A 14304-nucleotide genomic window follows, 5' to 3' on the forward strand; every position below is an offset into this window, starting at 1 on the left:
CCGCTTGTTTTGATTTTCCCTAATGCAATTGCCTAATGTTATCATCTCCATAAACAGACATTATACTGTTAGTGAAAATGGCATCAGTTCTGGGGTAGAAAATCTATCTGGGTAAGAAAACTAAAAGGAAATTCTTATGTTATTTGAGTTGGCATTGGCTTACAGGTTAAATTTAGACATTTACTTAGATTCCCACCCAGAAGGTTTTGTTGTCTTTGTAAAAGCTGATAAAACATTCATTTCCTGAGTCCTCCACAATCGTTGAACCACACCCCAGTGGACCATCCACGGTCAAAAAGGACAAGGTCAAAGGTCAAGCTGCTCCTCAAGCAGTTAGTTGAGTAAACATTCAACCAGTGAGTGTCTCTGGAAGTATTCCCTAAACTGTGATAACTCTCACTTATTGATTTATTTTTACCCTTTGCCACACACAGTAAGAAAACCAGGAGGGTTTTATTAAGGGCTGGGGAGATTTAGAAAAATGATGGGTCAAATATTCAAGCTCATCAAACAAAAAAGCCTGCACTACACTGCCATCTAGTGAGTGCTTTATGGCATAGGTAATGACAGTGAAACATGTCACCTCTACTCTTGTCAGAAGCATGTGTGTTATGTTGTATATTCTGTTTTTAGACAGGGCTCAGCTAGCGATCAGGAAATGAGGAAAATAAGGAGCTCAAGGCAGAAGAGGCGCAGCATGTCACAGTATGGCTGGTAGCAGTCGGCTGGAGATCTGGTGATTCAGACCAGGCCATAATAACATGTCAGTGAGTAACATATAGGGGACAGCGAAGAGATAATTATAGTACTCTTAATAAATTATGAGTATGGGACAACCAACTTTCAAAAATATTTTTGTCTGTTGGAAAATATATTCTGACCCTGAATTGATAAGGTGTAATTAAATACCATCTCTACCATCAGTATCCCCACCAGCCACTATAGCTAAATAATAAGCTGCTTAGTTAGTATAGAATCTGTTAATGTGACGTGGTGGCTCTATAAAAATAATGTGTCAAATGTCAAGATACATGTCAGGTGTGTTGGTGTAACAGTTGGAAAAATATCACACATAAAATGTTACATAAGCTGTCAGAATATTTTTTCTCCAAATGCAGCAAAGAGGTGTCAGTCAAATGTATGTTTTTGAACCTTATCCAACTAAATTCCAAAGTAGGCTATGTTATGCTGGTTTCATAATGCCATACAGTCTGCAAGCAAGATTTTTACCTGTTGGACTTGATGGATTTTGATTTTGTTACAGAATGTCAAGGTAAGAGGTGTCAGATGCACAGCAAGTCGAATGTGGATCATTTGTAATAGTGTCATGTCAGATCACATCAAAGTTGAAGAGCACTTGAAAGTATGTAGCCCATCCAATGCACCTTTCTGTATCTTTATCTACAAGTAACAAGAAATAAAAAACATTTCTGAGTTGAAAATGTTCACCTCTAGGGTTAAGAACTGGCTGAAAATGAGTCAAAACTGTACCCACTTGTAAATAGGCAGTATGACAGAGAGAGAGAGAACGTGTGAGTGTTGAATGTATTTTTGGGCACTGATGTATCTATTTTAAGGGGCAGGTGTTTTAATATATTTTGCATATTGGTGAATTGTGGAGAAGCCCAACCAGGGACGGGAGTTGAGAATTAGCTTTTGCTATAAACTCTATATGCATCACATCAGCTGCAATGTTCATGTTGTAACTATGTCAGATTGCATTGTCCCTGTCAAATAAATAAATAAATAAATAAAAGAATCAATGCAATATTATTTTGCTGATAGCATCTCTTAAGCAAGACAAAAGGGCAAATTAGGTGCCACTTGTTAGGGAAACTGTGGCACCTTCTTCCTTGAGCTGCTACTGAGGCAGCGAAAACAAGCATTGCTTCAGTGTTTGACTCTTTTCTTGTTATTTAGCACAGTCCCCAACAGTTGTAAATAAATCAAAGCTTATCCCGAGGGTTACAAGGTCTATGGTCTTTGTATTCAGGAGCCTTTGCAGTGTGCCGTTGTAGTGTTGTGCTCTTGTCATTCAAAGACTTGCCAGAACATTTGCTTAGGTCATTTAGCCTCTTGTCTCCTAGCACAGATAGGATGAAATCGTTAGTGGCTGGACTGTTCTCTTCAGCTAGCACCTTCTTACAGAAACATGGCCCATGCCCTGATCACAGTGGAGAGACGAGAGGCTGTGTTTGTGATGTAAAAAAGAAAGCCCAAATGGGGTTTCATTCTATGCTGAATAAAGGACATATACTGTCAGAGTGTATTTCCCAGCACTCGGAGAGCCTGTCTCAGCCGCAGAGCAATTAACTGTTGTTGCGGTCTATCCTGAAGCCAAGAGGGATGCACTACACTCTTAATTATAGATGTTTTTTTTCTTGTGCTTTATTGATATCATCATAAGTTATAGCGTATTACTTGCTAGGAGTGGGTGATATTGACAAAAAAAAGAATTTCTCGATATTTATTTGTCAATGTCTTGATATGAAAACTGTATCAGGTCAGTCCAAAGGAAATGTGTTAAGACATGTTTATATCAGACAAATTACGTATGTTAAATGACTTTAAAGGCAGAAGTATCACAAATTACCCTTTTTTTTCCCCATTTTCCCATTTTAATCAGCTCTTTTTGCAGCATTTGAAAAAAAAAAAAAATTGATCTACTTGTTATTCAAATCACAATATTTTATATTCTGTCCACCTTACTCTCCCTTCATTTAGTCATCTTTTTGCTTCATTTATCACCTGAAGTTGCTCAGTGTTCCTATCATAGAAGCTTGGATTCATTAGCTGTCCATTTTGTGCAAGATGACTCCAGATGGCATTGTGATATCAATATTTGATTGGAAGAAGACACTTTAAATTGAAGCAAATGGCAGTTATGTAGTGCCAATTATTGTACGATGGTAAAGCCTTAGCAATTCAGTTTGATCGAATTCATCGGTAAGAACATGTGCTACTTACAGTGACTGCAGCTTCCTTTGAACTCCCTAAAAAGCTCTTCAGTTTGATCGCCCCCTGCTCAACATGGATAGCCCTTAGACTCTTCTCCTTTTTTCAGAGTGGACCCCACAATACATGCTCAAAAACAAAGGAGCTTACCTCCATCTATCACCCCCCTCACACAGTGCCACAGATTCTGACTAGGCTGATGAGCCACAATATCTCCTGTGGTGACTCCAAAGCCTTAATTACACCAGGAAGGAGAAGCAAAGACATATTTAAAACATCTTATCACCCCGGTTTTGCAATCCTGGTAAGGCAATTACAACTTTTGCAAAGACTCTACGAAGCGCTGCTATGGGCAAGGGAAAGTAAACCTTATTAAAATGAAAAGCATTAAAAGCATATCTCCCTTTCTTAAACCTGGCTAAAGCCCAGGCTAGAGGTAGAGAAGTATTAGACTTTTTTGAAGTTTCAAACCAAGAAAGGACTTCAGAGAGTGCCAAAAAATTGCCTGCCAACAAAAATGGGTTCAGGCATCACTCCTATCATTTCGATGTTAAATTAATTCTACAACCCTGCAAACAGAACCTTGGGCTTCAAGTCCAGCCTTTACTTTAGATGGATAAAGATTAGAAACAATAACTGGCTAATGTTGGAAATCCTAGTTTTGGAGCAATACCAAAATGCAATCAATTGTCCTTTGGCTTCTTGCCTCTGTCCAGCTAATTCTATGTAAATCAGTTCAAATTTAAAAGTCTAACAAACAAACACAGTCCTATTGTAGGTGATATGAGATGAATATTTAACAAGCTAAGAAACTTTCTAGGCCAAAAAATAGTCTCTCATATAAAGAAGAAATGATTATAATTTTTCCACTTGTCTTCTCACTCAAAACAAGGATGTGTCATTAAAAGTTGCATCTAGGCTCACTTTTAATGACTGAAACATCATCACTCTTTTGAAATGTGGGACACTTTGAAATTCACTGTTATCTTATTAAGTTTTTGTGAGAAGTGTTTGGCCAGACAGAGAAAAAAATATTAACATGTTCGTGTACCTTTTTGTTCTATTCCATCACATTTTCCAGTTATCTACAAGTTAAAAAAAGAAAAAAAAACTTAGAAATAGATTCTTATTTGCAACATTGGCTTCCTCAAGTAGCAATTACAGAAAGATCTCTGTGCATTGTTGAGCGGTTAACCACCACCTGAGTTTTTTGGAGTGACACTCAGGCACACGTGTCCATTTGGAGGCACATGTCCTGGTCCCTCGGTGGTGCTTGACGTGATTACCATTGAATACTTGAGACTTTTCTCCGTGTAGGAAGACATAATGTCATTGGAGCACAAGCACACGGCTCTGCATTAAGTGAAGAGGGCACAGATGGCTTCGCAAAACCTCATTTAATGTTGCTTTTTGTCTTTTTCATCAGACATACTTACTAGTGAAATATGGCCACACTGTGCATTTGGCTTGGTGTCAAGGGCAAATAACGGTGACAAAACTAAAGCCTATTATTTGGATATTTTCTACTTTTCAGTTGGAAAATATAATAAATACAAAATTGTGTTGCATTTATATTTGTGATTCATGATGGACCACGTTCTTTTGGGTGGTTAAAAGTGCTTGTGTTAATGAATGTGTTACGTGATGCAAAAAGACACATGGTTACTTTTGGTTTCTTTCTGAAGTTGTGAATAGGAAATGCTAATCCCCATGTTTCTGCAGTATGATTCCGATTCCCCTTTTTCCTCTACACCATAAAGCATAATTTAATTTTCAACATTACTGTCTTCTTTTTTGTCACCATTTCTTGTTTTTGTCATGGTTGTCTAACAAACAGTATAGCTAAATCAATAAACTATTAGACTGCAATCTATTCTTGACAATTTGTACTCTTTGACTATAAAACTGCCTGAACCAACTTTCATTGTTGTGCCGCCTCAGTAACAACGCTTGTATTATTTTAGTTGCATGCATTTGTTTTCATTATCAGTTAATTAAATGAAAATGGTTTGTGACTAAAAAAATTCATGGTGCGTTGCAGTTTTCAGCTTGACTAGGGGCGATCTCATTGTCCATGCGTGGAAAAATTAGTTTACAATCATAGTTCTGTCAGCTGCCTAAGGTCAGGTGTAAGGCTTTTTGCTATTGTTTTTAAAAATGTAAATTACAATGCAGAAAGTACAGTCCCCTGGGTTCAAAATGGACGTCTCTTATCTGACCACAGCTGACAGTTGCAACTTACTGCTCATCTCTGTGGCCATGGCGCACCCACTCAAGAGTGAAAATGAGAGAAAAACCCCAATGATTAACTTAACGTTGAAAACATTGTTAAACCAAGTGTGAGACCATCCTATATCAATATCTGGAGGCTTTTGATTATGTGAAGGGGGTGTTGATGAACTTAAATTGTCCATAATGGAGCCAAGTATCTGTTAAACGCAGGATAAATGACTGGATATGAGGTTGGGGCAGTGGAATAGTGGTATGTTTCATAGAACAGAAAAGCAGTCAGATAATAGATCTGCTCCATCTCAGTAAAAGAAGATGTTGCATTATGAGACAATGCTCAGTCGTTCTATAAAGACAATGTGTCTGCCTTCTGGGACATTATCAGGTTATTTGTATTCATCACTGTTTGAGACATGGAGAGTGAGGAAACAACAGCAGGATGCAAACTTTTACAGAACCATTTTCTTAACTTAAAATACAATTCTGTCAAAACTATATGCACTTCCACTTTCAAGATTTGAATGAATATACACACATTTATTTGTTTTTCATTCAGCTTTAATTTAAGGATGTATCCAGCCTGCTGAAACAAAAAGTGTGTGCAAACAAAATATGTTTCCTGCAACAAAGTCACACTCTTCACACTTGAGGATGGGGAAGTCATTTTGAAACTTTTCAGGCTTCTATTTGGTTTAAAACTAAGCTCCCCAAACATAACATTAGATTTGGCCAGATAACATTAAACAGTATTTCACTTTCTAGTTATCTTAATACTGTCTTTAAGACTTTTCATTATTTTTGTGAACAGCAAGTATTAGTTATTTGTCTGAAAATCCACAATCTAAAAAAGTGATGATTTGGTGAGCTTAGACGGGCCAATAAGAACAAAATTGTGTGTTTCTCTTGTTTAACAAAGTCGTCCCTGAAGAGACACTTGAAAAACAAGCCCTCTCTATCCTTTAATTGTTTCTTTGCTATGGTGGCCTTCTTAATTTTTATTTCAGAATTCTTGTTAAAGTGGATCTAACCTGAGCTGATCTCTTTCTTGTAACTCATAGTAATAAATGTAAGCAATATAAAAGCTCTTTGGGGGGCTTTGAAATGTTTCCAAGGGTTGAATGTAGAACCTGGTGCTTTTCATTGTCATTATCACTGAAAAGTATGGTTATATGAAAGAATTAAGGTTGTGGCTTTAGCTCGGATTCATGTTGGCCTGCTATCCCGGGATTTGAACTGTAGCTCTTTGAAGACCAGCTTCAATCATTTTAATGAGTTCATGCTATGGCGACTGACTGAGATGTCCAGGACGTCACTGTTGGGTTTGCCCTAAATATATTCCATTGTTGTAAGCATTGATTTTTTGATCCTTTTGATGCATTTATTTTTAATGAGTCTAGTCAGCTCCTACCTCCACACCGGTTTAAAATGACACATGCACAGTGGGGTCCCAATTGGAGAGCCGCACATTGTCAAGCAAAGGTCAAAGGAGAGGTCTTCCAAGACTTGGTCCTAAGAGGACTTGGACTTGGTCAGAAAATAACCAGTCTTTGCCTCTTTGCCCAGGAAATGGGATTGCAGAATATATAATAATAATAATAATAATAATAATAATAATAATAATAATAATAATAATAATAATAATAATAATAAGAAGAAGAAGAAGAAGAAGAAGAAGAAGAAGAAGAAGAAGAAGAAGAAGAAGAAGAAGCTATATTAATAATAATGCTGGCAGGTTTTTAGTAGCGATCTTATACTGTGGGCTTGCATATAAAGAACTCTTAGTTTGATGCCTTATGTAGGAGTTAAATTGAGCATGTCATGTATTAACATTAACTCACTGTTCATTTAAATGGGGGGTATCTGATTTACAAACCGTGAAAGGATGTAGTAGGTATTTAAAGCTGTCTAAACTGTTCCTTGCTCTTGTCCTTTGGCACATCCCTAGTATTAAATTGGATGATTATTTTTGGAAAAGTACACATCTTTAGAATAGCCACTCAGCTCTCATTTAAAAGCATCATACAGTGACAACTCTTTGTTACAAATTTTTGAACAATAAAATACTTTGCAATAGGATGTAGACAGCACGGTGCAGCTTGATTTTGTCAAAAAAGTACTACTTTTATATTACACTTTCACTTGTTTAAGAGAAGCTCACCAAGTTCCTACCCAAGAGATAATGGCAATAATAACAATCATACAAAATGTGGTTACTATGCTAAATAATTTACAACTTATTGCGTCCAGCATGTCTGCTTCTTAAGCTAACTGGAAAGACCCAAATACAGTATGATACTGAGAGTGAAAGATGAGAGAGCCATATGCTGTTTTAATTAAACAGAACAATCTTAATCACAAATGTGCCAAATGAAGTTACTGTAATTGCAAAGAGAAGCAGAAAGTTCATAGTTTGCTTGTATTCATAATGAAAACATTTACATTCTAACCCTGAAAGATTCACACAATACGAAAAAGTAATCAACTTAATCCTGTTCTATACAAACCTTATTGGCAGTGGCCTTCGTATTGTAGTCATTTACTGTGTGGAATGACAGCTGCGACAGATAGTTTTATGAGCACAATTAATGACTTAGCTATATTTAAATGACTTTATCAACACCATCACAGGTCTTGAATCTCACAAACAATTGAATCCATTTTCAGTGCGCCACAGAGCTATTAAACCATCATTAAGACTCTAATTTGCAAAAATAATGAGATCAGAACCTTAAGAAACTTCACTTTTGATGGATCTCTTGATGTCAAGACATGCTTAGATTACTCAATGGGCTTCACATTTTTGAAAGCAACAACAGGTTTGGTGTAGTTTGGTGTTTTCTATTTCCGCAAAAGGGATGTTTGAAGTGATTGTAAGAACAAGTCAGACAGTGCCTCTTTTCGTTGCTTAAACACACCCATGTGAATGTCATCTTTTATTGATAAAGCTAAAAGTATGCCACAGAGAAGACTTGGCTCCCTATGTCAAGCATCAAAATACAAGATCATTCTCATAAAACTTTGAACTCCTGCCTATAATTATTTCATTTGACAGCTACACACATCTTGCATTCCTCAACACAATTAGGAACACTTTTATGTAATTCCAATGATAACTTTCCACTGGACTTAGATCTCCAATTAGACATCTTGAGATACATGGACAAAAAACACCCACTTCAGATTATTCCACAGGACATCAAAACTCAATCAAAAACACCCTCTTGTGCATCAGTGTTAACTATAACATAGCACATGTTTGTTTATCTGCCAGAGATTGCAATGGGCACTTGACAAAAAACTGTGGCAACACACTCTACAAGAAGCCAAAGTGGATAAGCTAAATTATTTTATGCTGCAATTGGTTTACTGCATAACATAACCAATGTCAACAAAAACGTCAACCACAAGAGGCCAGTACCAGAATAAATGATTTGCATTATTGCATAGTGCTCCACTGTACAGTTAATTTAAACATTTTTGATTTATAGTTCAGTACACAGTATATATAGTATACATTCACTGATTCATATCCTGTCAGAATAGTGTTGTTTTAGTGTGATTGTCTTTCAAGTCAAGTCTGATGCACTGGAAAATTTTACTGGGGAATTGGGATGCCCAACACAAGTAGCAGATAAGGCAAATGAGCCAGGAGCCAAACCAGATTCACACAAACTAGGTTTATGCTCTAATGGCTCTAATAAGTTTGTTTGGCAATGATGTCTGTCTGGGAACACAATGTTTCATGAAAAGAGAAGGACAATATCAATAATTATGATTTCTTTTTGGGAGCTAAACATTAAAATAAGATAATTGTCATGGTTTGTGTTCAGTAAGTTTGGTTATATTTAGGTTGCAATGGTGGACCTTTGTGATCTGTGGACATTTGTTCAGATTTCCCCCCCTACAATTTCTTATTTGTAAGTTTACTTCAAAATGTGCCACTTTGATGCCCATGGATCTTCCCAATGCTGTCACATCACAAATGTTCTGAGAAACCACTGCGCTCTGATGGCTTCCCCAGTGAGACGCTTGTATCTCATTTGCGACATGGTTCGTGTTATATTCACTCTCAACAAACTGCGATATAACTGCAGACAATGAGGTCATGCAGCCAAAGAAAACATTAGGGTTATAGCACGAACATTCAACACTCACGCTTCCATAAATAGCTAGGGTAGTGACGTCAATTTGAGTTCTCACCGCGACTAATTTGACCGTACATATGGTTTCTGAATAAGTTGGTGATGGCTCTGACAAGTCTTTTTTTTCTCTCACACCTTTGATACAGATTCAGCTGATAAGTCTTGGAGCCTTTGTGCATGCTTCCTATTGAGGTAACTCTCAGAGGAGACGCAGTATGGCGCGCTCCGACAGTCAAGCCTGGGACGCCCAAGTCTCACACTCTTTTTCACGTCTTCTTTTTTCCATTCCTTGGCTACGAAGAATCAGCAGTGCCATTCCAATTAGCAGATTTGAGTCAAGGTGTTGTGACAGCCACCGAATACAATTTTCAGTTGTTATAGCTCATCTGAAATCGCTGTCAGGGACGAATAAATAGTATTACGCTCTATAATAAGAATTTCAAAACAATGCACGTGTGGTATCACTTATTGGATATCATGGGATCGAAGGTGCTCTAATCCTGGAGGCACATCTGTCTAATGCCTCGCTCCAAAGCTGTTACTGTAGCAGTCCCTCATACCTGCTTATGGTAATCTACAAAGACAATGCCATATGGAGCTTAGCGGGAACAAAACTAAAGACATTGACATTAGACTGTTCCTAAAAAGGGATTGGAATGCTGACAAACGAGATGGCATGATGCAAAATGAAATTACTTATAATGCTCTCCACATATATAAACCCTAAACCCAAATGAGGCACTAAAATGGAAATAGAAATAAAAGTAAACAATGAAAGAAATGTTTTTGCTTCCACATAAATTGCATTAGACAACAGCTCATATAGTTTTTAAAATGATTGTAGAAGATTAATATGAGGCCAATGAAATCAACAAATTTGAGATTGATCCTTGGCTTTAGAGCTTGTGTCACAGAAAGCATCACATGCAGAAGAAAAAATGTATAACTGTCGATAGCTAATGTTAATTTTAATCTTAAACGGCAGCTCTCGGTAAATGTCATTATGTGAAAGCCTCTAAAATACCTCCATTGATTAAATGTGTCTTTTCATACAGCAGCCCTACTTCCTCTAAGTATATTTCTTTTATACTGAAAGGGAAGAAGTCAATATGTGGCTTTTTGTGCTATTGTTCTCACTTCATGCTTCAAGTTTTTCCTGCCTTGTGTCCTGAAAGTGACATCGGGTGACACAGAGCATCTGTCAATAGAATGCACACTGACATATTTCAATAGACGTATGGCCTCTGCCTTACTGCAGAATAGGTCAATTTAATGGGGTTTTTCTACAAGTGACATTCATCTCCTTTACCTGCATCCACGGACTTCCAGACATTGGTAGCCTACAGTGAAGTGCCAAAATATCGTAAACATGATGAGATGTGTCTGCTGCTGGGGCGTGAGACATGCTGCCAGTATGGTTTAGAGAGGCTGAAATAGCAGTGGAAATAAGGCTGACCTATATGGAAAACTGCAAATAGAGCTTATGAATTCAAACCCTCATAAGTGAAGACTGACAGGACACTTGCTCCCAGTACTTTGGGATTCTCAGAGAAGTGCTGCCAAAAGCTGTATCCTTGTCCCACAGCGCAGTGCAGGGTCAGCTCCAAAGGTGGCCACATCAGCTGGATATAAGACTGTAAATCAGTCTGATCTGGGACAGTGGTGGTGTGAGCAGAAATGAAGAAGAAGTCTCTTTCATTTCAGTGTGCCCCTCCTGGATCTCTTGATGGCACAAAGCATGCATGATGAAGCAGGGCCAGTGTGCTTGGGGGCGTCTGGTGCTCTCTGTGCATGGGTGAAGTTGATGTCTGTGTGGTTCCAGTATTTGCATGTGGTAGTGTGCACTGTGCTCGGGTCACCCTGGAGCTGCCAGACCAGATGTGCAGGAGACTGGATTGTGTGGAGTGATGAGTGGCTCCCTCGCTGACTCTGCAGACTTGGAACAATGCACACAGGTCTCTCCAACTAATGAGCTCTCTATATAGAGAGCACGCAGAGAGCTCCACTCTGCTTACAGTTTCAATCAGGTCCATATCTGGGGAGAGAGCTTTTTATGCTGGTGCTGGCACTGGACCAAAGAACTTGATACAAAATGCAAATCAGCATCGAGTACCTGAGGTGGCTCCAGTTTGTTTGTGTCACAAGGTGGAGAGTGACAGGTTCTTTGGATCAGGAATGCAGAGGCAGCAGGGCTATTTTTGTTGGGAAGTTTTGTATGCTACTGGAGACTCCCATTTGCACAATTGTAACATGGCTGTTTCTTATTTAGGGTCTCCTGCTAGTGCTGGTGACAAAACAAACTGTTTTAATGTTGTTTCTTTCTATAAATACTTCTGTACTGCTACCTATAATACATATATTATGTATTGCATTGAAAAAGACAGATCTTTTTCCGGGGTAAAGCAGTTAACGGTCCTGATTTTTACAGGGAAAGGACTCTACATGTATACTTTCACCATTTATTTTTCAAAAAGGCAGAGCACAATGTATAGAAAATAATTTGTTTAATCAGATTTTGAATTTTTATTTTGAATTTCTCACTTTAATTTTTTTTACTGGAAAAATTTATTTTTTTTCAATCTGAATTTCAGTGGATGAAATTTTAAGTACACATTTTCAGTGTGTTAAAAAAAATCTAAATAAAATATTCACTTCACTAAAATGTCAAGGCATAAGCAAATGATCATGAGTTGGTCAACTTTGGTAACAACCAGGAAATGCTGTAAGGAACCAATCTGAATGGTCAGAATTAGTTTTATCAAGACCTCCTTCTTTTATTACTTAACACTTAAGAGAAAAGCCAATAGGAAACAGCCAGGCTCTGTCCTCCTCTGTCACACACTGGATTGCTTATGCCTTGGCATGTTCCATCTTTTTCTCTACAAATTTTACACTAAGAATTTTAACATTTAAATTTAAGGGTTTGAAAATATATGTGCTGAATATTTAAAAGTGACATTTTTAACACACTGAAAATGTATACTTAAAAATTCATGTACTGCATTTCAGTATAAAAACAATTCAAACATGTTTTTTCACAGTTAAAAAATTCAAAGTTAAAAATTTTAAATCTGATGAAACAAATGATCTTCCATACAATGGCTCTTGATCTCAATGTCAAAATGCAGCAGAAGTAATAAAACAAGATAAAACATGCAGTGCAAAAGGGGGCCAAAAATGCAAATAAACATTGCTCATTGTACATTACTAGAATCTCCTGAAACATGAACATTCCCATTGTTAGTCACCATTGCTTTTCAACCTAGAAAACATGCTTTGTGCTTGTACTATTAGCAAATACCTTAGTGCTGTGATTTCTGCACATCGGGCAATTTGGAATGCAAATGTACTCTAATACAGCCAATCATAGCCTGGTACCAATTGCATAAAATATTCATTTTCACAGGAACCTTATTTTGTGGTAGTGCAAAATCCTCAGCCTCTGATGGAGAAGTACAAAGATAGACTCACATAGCCTACAGTGTTCCTCTGCCACATTGTGTACCTGTCAGGGAAATTATAAAGACTTGTGAGTTCCTATCACATTTCAAACACATAACCTTTCTCTCTTAGGTTTGTGTTTCTCTGCCAGCTCTAAATATAAAACGATGCCCTCTAGTATCTTACAAGCCCGCTGTTTTGATCTACGAGCTTGTGATATAAGCTTTGGTGAATAATTGATGTCTGGAAGGATGTCTCTCCCTAACTCTTTTACAGGACTCAAAAATGACATTCCTGAAAATAAGAGGGTCTAGTGTGCCGGGATGAAATACTCCACTTTGTGAATCACTGATGCTGTATGTGGGAGTTCCCACCCCCCGTCTTGCTTGTTATTGCACAAAGTTCAGTGTTTTTAAGTTGGCCGTGGCCTTTAGAGTTGGGCAGAGAGGCTGGACCGACCTCATTAGTGGCTCTACTAGCTAGCACATGAAGCTGGTGATCTGTGTCTTCAAGTTTCTATTGGGATGCTAAACAACAGAGATGACCTTCACTTTTTCTCATGTGTGTCTACTCATGGCTAATTAAGACTGAGGAAGAGGGGCTCTTACAACTCTTAAGAAGGTGAGACATGCAAACAACGTGTTGCTGCCCTACTTTTCTGCTATAGATCCAAAAAGACTAAAGACAAATGATCATCCCTGAGCACCCCAGCTGTTAAACAATGTGTGAAGCATTTTATTTATCTTTATTTATCTTTATTTAAACAGGGGAACCCAATGAGAGCACTTGGGCTCTCTTTTTCAGGCCATGTTTAAAGCACAATACAAGCAGAAAAAAACAAACAAAACCATCAATCTAAAACATTAAAAACAGGGGCAGGTCTGTGTGTAAAAGTTTGTTATCAGATTATTAAATTGGGACTGTCACCAACATATCCAGTTTTGCTTTTCCTTGGAGTCTATTCCATTCCATCTCAGTTCTGGTGCGGCTCGTCCTTAGCCTTATGCAGTCATGTGACCTGGTATTAAATGTTGCAGTATCAATGACTAACAAGCAGGTGAGGGGTTCTGACAGTTTTTGAAGTCGTCCCATTTCAAACAGTGCTGTTCACTTCTAATAGACAGTGATGGCCAACCCACTTTTTCATGAAAGAGTGGATCCAACGGTTTCAGCTGATTTGAAGAAAATCATACAATTAATATTCACTGTTTAGGATTAAAGAACAATGACTACAGAAATGTGACTGTGTTTTGGATATTGCCCCACATAATGCAAGTTTTCCTTCCATCCAGTCTAGTTATGTTACTACAGAATGTCCTACTACACATTCAATAATGTAAAAAGTCTACTTTACTTGTACGTACCAATGATAATGTTTGTTGACATCAAGCTGTACAACGCCAATAGAATCATAACTGTAAAAAAAAAATCAGTTTGAAACATTTTTATAAACAAAAGTCCCATACTCTAACATTTCCTCTATATGAGATTAATGAACTTTGTGTTGGAGTTATGAATAAACTTTTAAAACTTTCCG

This window comes from Periophthalmus magnuspinnatus, chromosome 15 (genome assembly GCF_009829125.3).
Source record: "Periophthalmus magnuspinnatus isolate fPerMag1 chromosome 15, fPerMag1.2.pri, whole genome shotgun sequence".
Taxonomy (NCBI): domain Eukaryota; kingdom Metazoa; phylum Chordata; class Actinopteri; order Gobiiformes; family Gobiidae; genus Periophthalmus; species Periophthalmus magnuspinnatus.